Raw genomic sequence first — 7,042 nt, forward strand, 5'->3', positions numbered from 1 at the left:
GAGAGAAGAAAGGGGAGACTGCGGAGGGAACCACCCCCTTTCGTAGTGATGAATTGCGCAGGATAAGCCGACGATTATCCCTTATCGAACGGACAGACACTTTCAGCAAGGTAATAAATTTATTTCTTTTAGGCCGAGTCTGCGATGCCATAGGCCGCCTTTAATAATTCTGGGCTGGCGAGTCGCGTCCTTTTCTAAAGTACAATCCAATCTGTTATAGGCGAAGAAGAGACGAAAATATAATTAATCAACTCGGCGGGATGGAATGTTAATTTTTAGGCATTACATCGAAGGGAGTAACCTGATATATTTATACAATTTTATCTACATTAAAGTAATGTAAATTTTTTACACATATGAATACACTTGACTCATACTAAAATAGTTAAAATAATCACATTTGATATTTTTTTTTTAAAGTACATTTTTCCTAAACGTGAAACATATTGATTCTCGGAATTTTACTTCAAGTCATATTTATGTGCAAGGTTGGGTCATGAGGGTCGAGTCCGATTAATCGGACAAATGAGAAAAAAATCGATTTCCTAGAAATCGCGCGTTCACCCAGACGTGAAAGATGCGTATGCGCGGAGTTCTTAGTAAGCGAGCAAAACGGATGTTGCGGTATATAAATTATTTAAGAAACTCTATCGTGCCATATCGCATAATGGTCGGCCATAAATTATCCGTCGCGAAAATACGGGCGTAGCCGCAAAAATCGCGCACCTCGCCTGCCTTCCCCCGGAGACGGGAGACCTATATTCCTTTTGCCTAAACCCCTCGCGGCCGTTTATCATCGACCGGGACGCGTCCTGCGATGAAAAAACTTTTTCGTCTTCAATCCTGTCGGCGGGGACACTGTCACTTTACATCGTTTACTTGTCTTCTCGCGCGCTGCGCGGTAGAGCGTACAGCAGCTTATTTACAATCGCTTGAATACGCAGGTCCTTTAAGAGATAACTGCGTTACTTATTCATTCATTTGTAAATTGATAGTCGTCCTTGTGATGTGTATGCGTGCGTGTGTGTGTGTGTGTGTATTGTTCATTAATAAAGATTCGCAGACGAAACATTCCTCTCAGCCGGACACTGTAATTATTCGACTGCTCGTTGCACAAACAGAATCTCTCCTCCCAATCAACCCGCCCACAGTGTGGAAGAAAGAGAGAGAGAAAGAGAAAGAGAGAGAGAAAGAGAAAGAGAGAGAGAGAGAGAGAGAGAGAGAGAGAGAGAGAGAGAGAGAGAGAGAGATCGCGATCACGTTGACCGCGCGCGCACGTTAATTGATAAACGATCAGATTTATCGCGAGTCGACACGCGTCTTAAAATAATACCTGGCGTCAGAAAAAACCGGTGGCAGATATATAAATATTCGGGCAACCCGGTTGGGGCACCGATGATTAAAAGGAGCACGCGGCAGGTGGCGATTATTATCGCCGATCTCTTATCGTCGCCGTTTTTCAAGGGGCCCGCGATTAATCGCCATTACGCGATATTATACCCTTGCGAAACGAGTCGCGCCAGAATTTGCGATCCGCCGGATCCTGGAAGCGAGGGGAAAAAAGGGATCGGCAGGATAATAAACGTCTGGGCCCAAGGACGTCGCGTCGCCCGTTAGGCTCATTCACACCTTGCGGGTACGTTCGGATGAAATTGGTGTCATACATCATTCGCCCAAAGGCATAATCAAGCCGGAGTAACCGGAGTGGCCGAGACGTTTGTCCCTGGCGGACTTGCGCGTCTGCCCCCGATTTAGCTGCGTCTGTTTACGGCGCTCGTCAAAACTAGGGCCGTTATCAAAATTAGGGCTGTAACTTCAAAAGTTAGAAACGACCCTAATTAAACCCCCTCGCGGAGATCCAAATCCGAATCTAATCAAGACGAATTGAGCGAGATTATAAATTCGATTCGAATAGAGTTCGCGCATCTCTAGTTTCGAGCGACGACATCGACGTACCATTTCCACGCCGAGAAATCGCGGAACGTGCGGACGCGACGGCACAAAGGACGAATCTTAATGGATCAATTCGTTCGTCGGTTTCGCTCGCGCGATGTGCAGCCGCATAGCAGGTCCGAAGGACGAGTAGGTGCAGCCACAACCGGCCGGGGCATAAATTCAGTTTCGTTCCGGCGTGCGGCGCGATATAACACCGGCTCTCTTTCTCTCTCCCTCTTGTCCGCCACTTTGACTTCGCCCTTTCTTTCTTCGTTTCTTCCCCCCCCCCCCTCCCGCTTTCTTTTTCTTCTCTTCTCCCCCCTTGGTATTTTTAAATGCACGCTCGCGCACGCACCACCGCGATAGTAACCGCGGCATACCGGGCCGGCTAGACTCCAACGACTATCAATAAGTTTGCATCTGACAAGGAGAGGAATCGGAAGGGGCCTCAGATCGGCGAGGCCCATAAAGCCACCCACGGCGAACGATATTTTAGCACGGTAGCGCAACGCGCGAAACCGGCTTCGGGCTCGGGGGAAGATCGGCCGCGCGAGAGAGGAGGAGAGGTCATCCGATCGAGAGATCATGCACGAGACCGACGCATGGCACGATACAGAGCGACGGTCTGCGATTATCAGACTGATCGGCGGGCTGAGTTATACACCGATAAGCACGCATCGCCAAATCTCTCACAAACTCTCGTTTTCGCTTCTCCTGCTGTGCGCGCGCGCGCGCTCACGCATCTTTACCGCTTCCTCTTCGTCTTCTCTTTGCGCACTTATGACAGCGACGCGGGGACCGGTATCGGGGTACAGGGGTTGGTTTCATGTTCGCCGAACTGGTCGGTAACTCATGCCGCTTGACATATAACTATTGTCCCGCGCGATGGAACTCGCCCCGTCGCTCGTCTCCAGCGCGTATGCCGCGCCGAGCTCCCTGCCTTCAGCCAGTGGTGGATTTACAGCTGCTAGAGCCCTAAGCGGTACTATATTTAGAGCTCCCCTTCCTCGCGCCGGAGACGTCGGGGAGTCTTGAGAGTAAAACAACTCGCGTTACATCCCAGTTATAACCCGCGAGTAATTATACTTGCATGTATTACAACTGCACCATCCGATAACTTTCGAAGCTTTTAGGAAAATCGCGCTTCAAACGCATTCGTGGAATGGTGTCAGAGCATCCTTTAACCGAATCGGAGTCCCACGAGGACGGGTTACCGTTAGATCCGACACTGCTCTCGGCTTTGAGTACCTCGTACCCTGGCAAGCTCTGTCTTCTGATTACTTGTCGGCGAACAAAGAGTTCACGGTAACAACTTGGAACGTATACTGGTGACATAACGCTCAGCTTTTCGCGGCAAATGCTGATACGGAACCGACAAATGATCGGCGCGTTGCGTTCTCCAGCTGGCAACTCTGGGCTCGCGTAACGTATCGTCGATTGCGTGGCAAATCGCGACACGACGTAATGTTGGTCGCATTCCGCGTAAGTGAGTCTCGGGAATTTAGTTCCGGGTTTCGAACTAGAGAGGTTCTGGAACGTGTTAAAGCGCTGCCATTGAAACCAATGCAGAAAGTAACTCCTCTGTTACCCAGGTACACGTACGGGCTGGTGATGCGACCGCCGCCCAGAGACACGCTGAGCAAAATTGACTCAAAAATTGGACCATGCGCTAAAAAGATACTACATCTATACGAGACGACAAGTAACTAGCCTTCTTGTATACACCCTCAAGAGAGGGAGGGAACTAAAAATCATATTTTTTATTTTTACAAATATTTAATAAATAGTTTTATTAGGATAATATCAATCAAAAGAACATTGCATTCCCTTACGAGAGACGCGATATCAATATTGTTTAACTCTTGCATCGCATACCCGATCAAGGATTTGCACTTGTAAATATAAAGTAACAGCGATTTCTTTTTTCTTTCTTGTATTATTTGATCACAAGTGTGCAAATATAATAATACCGCTTTGGCGCGTACGAGGCTACACGCCCTCCCTTCTGCTGAGATTACGTTCGCATTGTCCGGAGCCAGTTTCTTGGATTAACATTTTTCGTGCGTAGGAGAAAGACGCTTATCCGTTTGAATGCCGCGATCATAGTACGCGGTAACCATCTCTTATCTCCGAGCTCGCGCATCTCCTCGGGTAGACGTAAACACGTAGATCCCCGTATGCTCGTATATACAATACGGACAAATGACGACGACGTCGCGTGAGATCGCGACGGGTACTTATACCGTGAGCTATGCGCGCGCGCGCTTGTGTGTGTGTATATGTGTGGAGCTCGATCGCGCACAATATCCCAGGTTGCTGCCCGGCGGATAAGAGTGAATCTCTCAGGGCTGATCCGTTCTTGCGGAATGCTCTTAACGAGTCTTCGGGGGGATCTGCGGATCTGTTCTCGGGCGGCTACCGTTTGCAGGATCACGAATGGATTAGCGTGATTTAAATCGACAAATAGCGGTAGCCTTACGGAATCGTTAAGCCATTTAGTATCGCCGTGTGTTCGGTACTTTTACTCTCTCTCTTTCTTTCTCTCTCTTGCGCGCGCGAGATCGTACTTCCTCCTCTCTTTCTCTCCGTCTGCTTCACTTTATCTCGCCGAAGCGCATATCCAGTCATCGGAGCTCTACCCCTCGTAGATAATTAGTCGGAGTAGCTTTCGGTATCGCGGGCAGATTAACTTGATTTACATCTGAGTTGGCCTGAAGGTCGCGCCGCTTAATCACTCACCCCCGGCACCATCGTTACCCACCTGTTGGTCCGCGAGCGAGCCTCTAAGTGCACTTTGTACGGCTCATCAGATTACCCCGCGCTATTAAATACACGCGAGAGTGGACTGCCAGCCACGATTCCTCGGGCTTTTTAAAGCGCGGTCCCTTGTCGAGAGAGCGCAGCCCGTGCTTGCGTCTCGGCGAACTCGCGCGGTATCCCGTAGTTCGTGAGGGTACACACGCTTCGTCGTGACTCCATGCAACGACTACATTTCGCAGTACATTACGATTAACCTTAATCGTATTTTGTTAAAAAGAGAACCTAGAATTTTTAACAAGAAATGAATTTATGATGTAGACACACGTGCCATATAATGAAATTTCCAATACATATAAAAATGATTAAATTACTTCAACAAATGTTTTTAAGATTTTTTGTTGTTGAAGTATTGGAATTGGCGCCACGTTTAACAGGCTCGCTTGACTCTAAGTCTTTGTTCTCTTCCCCTACCTACACTTTTCAGTTATGCGATTATGCGTAATTGTTAGACCACTGTAGAGGCGAGCAGTGCGAGAGGTGTGATCGCTGGTCAAAGTATGATAAATAAACCAAGTTTTTTTGAAGACTAAATATTGAGTTTATGAGTCCCTCTTTTCCTACCAAAAAGCGAAACGTCAATATTTTTATTAATAATTAATACTTTTTATTAATAAGAAATAAAATATCACACAAAATTGTTTGGTAAACGGAGAAAAGCAGAAAATATTCGTGAATTGTGTTAGCAAAGCTATATAGCAAACATACTTAAAAGTCACGTTGCAAGATAGCACGATATTGCCCGGACTTCGAAATATGTTGTTTGAACCTTCGGACTTCGTGTCCGGTAGTTCGACGACCTGGGCTTTTTCATGGTCGGTCCAAACTCATCTGAATACATTGAGCCACCTTTGGTCGCGCAAAAACCAGTCGGACCAAGTCAGCGACAGGTTGTTCACCCGGCGACGTTTGACAAGTAAACAATGAGGCAACTCGTGTTGAACTTTCTTCACATTCCCAACACGCTTTAACTGATTTCTTTTCGCATTGACTTCTCAAAAATTACGGTCCACGGAAACGTATCGCTTTTGCCCGTACGGGGACTCGATGAAAATCAACACGTTCTACGTTTTTAGCATAATTATGTACATGTGATTTAAAAGGCGGTGTGTGTGTGTGTGTGTGTGTGTGTGTGTGTGTGTGTGTAGAAGGGCGGGATGTGGAGGCAGTAGATGCCGAAGCATCTAAGAGTATAGAATAAGTTAGAGATAAGGTAGTTTGTAAGATAGTAATAAGTTATTTTTGTAGAGATTGTAAACCCTAAGGAGACACAATAAAATTTTCATACATACATACATACATACGTACATGTGATTTTATATATTTATGAATTATAGATCAAATAAATAGATTTTTCAAGTGCATATTTAACTAACTGGAGAATTGATATTAATCCGTACGGTCCGAATACGCAAATAACGCTTGTGGAGCTTGAGAATTTCTTTAACCTTCAACATCCATCCCTCAAGCACGTGTAGACCACATGCTGTTTACCGCACGCCGCGTAAGTATGTTTGTCAGTATTCGCAATTCATCCGACCATTCTATGTAAATCTTAAAGTGTAACTCGTTTCCGGGCACTGAAAGTAGATAAACACGTGACTCGAGGAATAACGACGACAATACAATAATGAAATTCTCTTTCTTCCTTTCTCCCTCTCTTTCTCTTTTTCCCCTTATCCTTTCTCTTTTTCTTTCATTCGGGAGAATTCCTACCGGAAATGAGAGTTAAATAAAAGCGTTTAATGTAAATGTTTCACGGCACTTTTACCGTATATGCTGTGTCAGTTGTCACGCAACAGTAGAACTTTCTTGTCTCTTACGGAAACATGTGTTACGCGTATGATTGTAATCTTATGTAATATTACCTTCTAATGTGATAACATTATGTATATGTAAAGGGAATAAAAATTAAATAATACTAACTGTATTAAGTGCTACATATTCAAGTAAAGAAAAGAAGTTCTTAGTTAAGATTGTAATGCATATAAAAGTATACGTAAGATAAGAATTTGCTTAATATTGTGCATATAAAAGAAGATAATGATTTTTGTAGCAATAGCTAATTAACAATTATTTATTAGTTAATCCTCATTTTGCTTCATTCTGCATGATTTATAGTACTTTATTTTTTCATTATTTTTACACAAAGCTGTTTTTTACACAAAGCGAAAAAACATCTTTTACATATTTTTCTCAATCGTAAAAGCATAATATAATCTCTAATGCAATTTCTTAGGTACAATCCACTTAATATTACAAATACTTTGAATATTTTAAATTGATTAAT

The sequence above is a fragment of the Monomorium pharaonis genome, chromosome 11 (genome assembly GCF_013373865.1).
Source record: "Monomorium pharaonis isolate MP-MQ-018 chromosome 11, ASM1337386v2, whole genome shotgun sequence".
Lineage (NCBI taxonomy): Eukaryota > Metazoa > Arthropoda > Insecta > Hymenoptera > Formicidae > Monomorium > Monomorium pharaonis.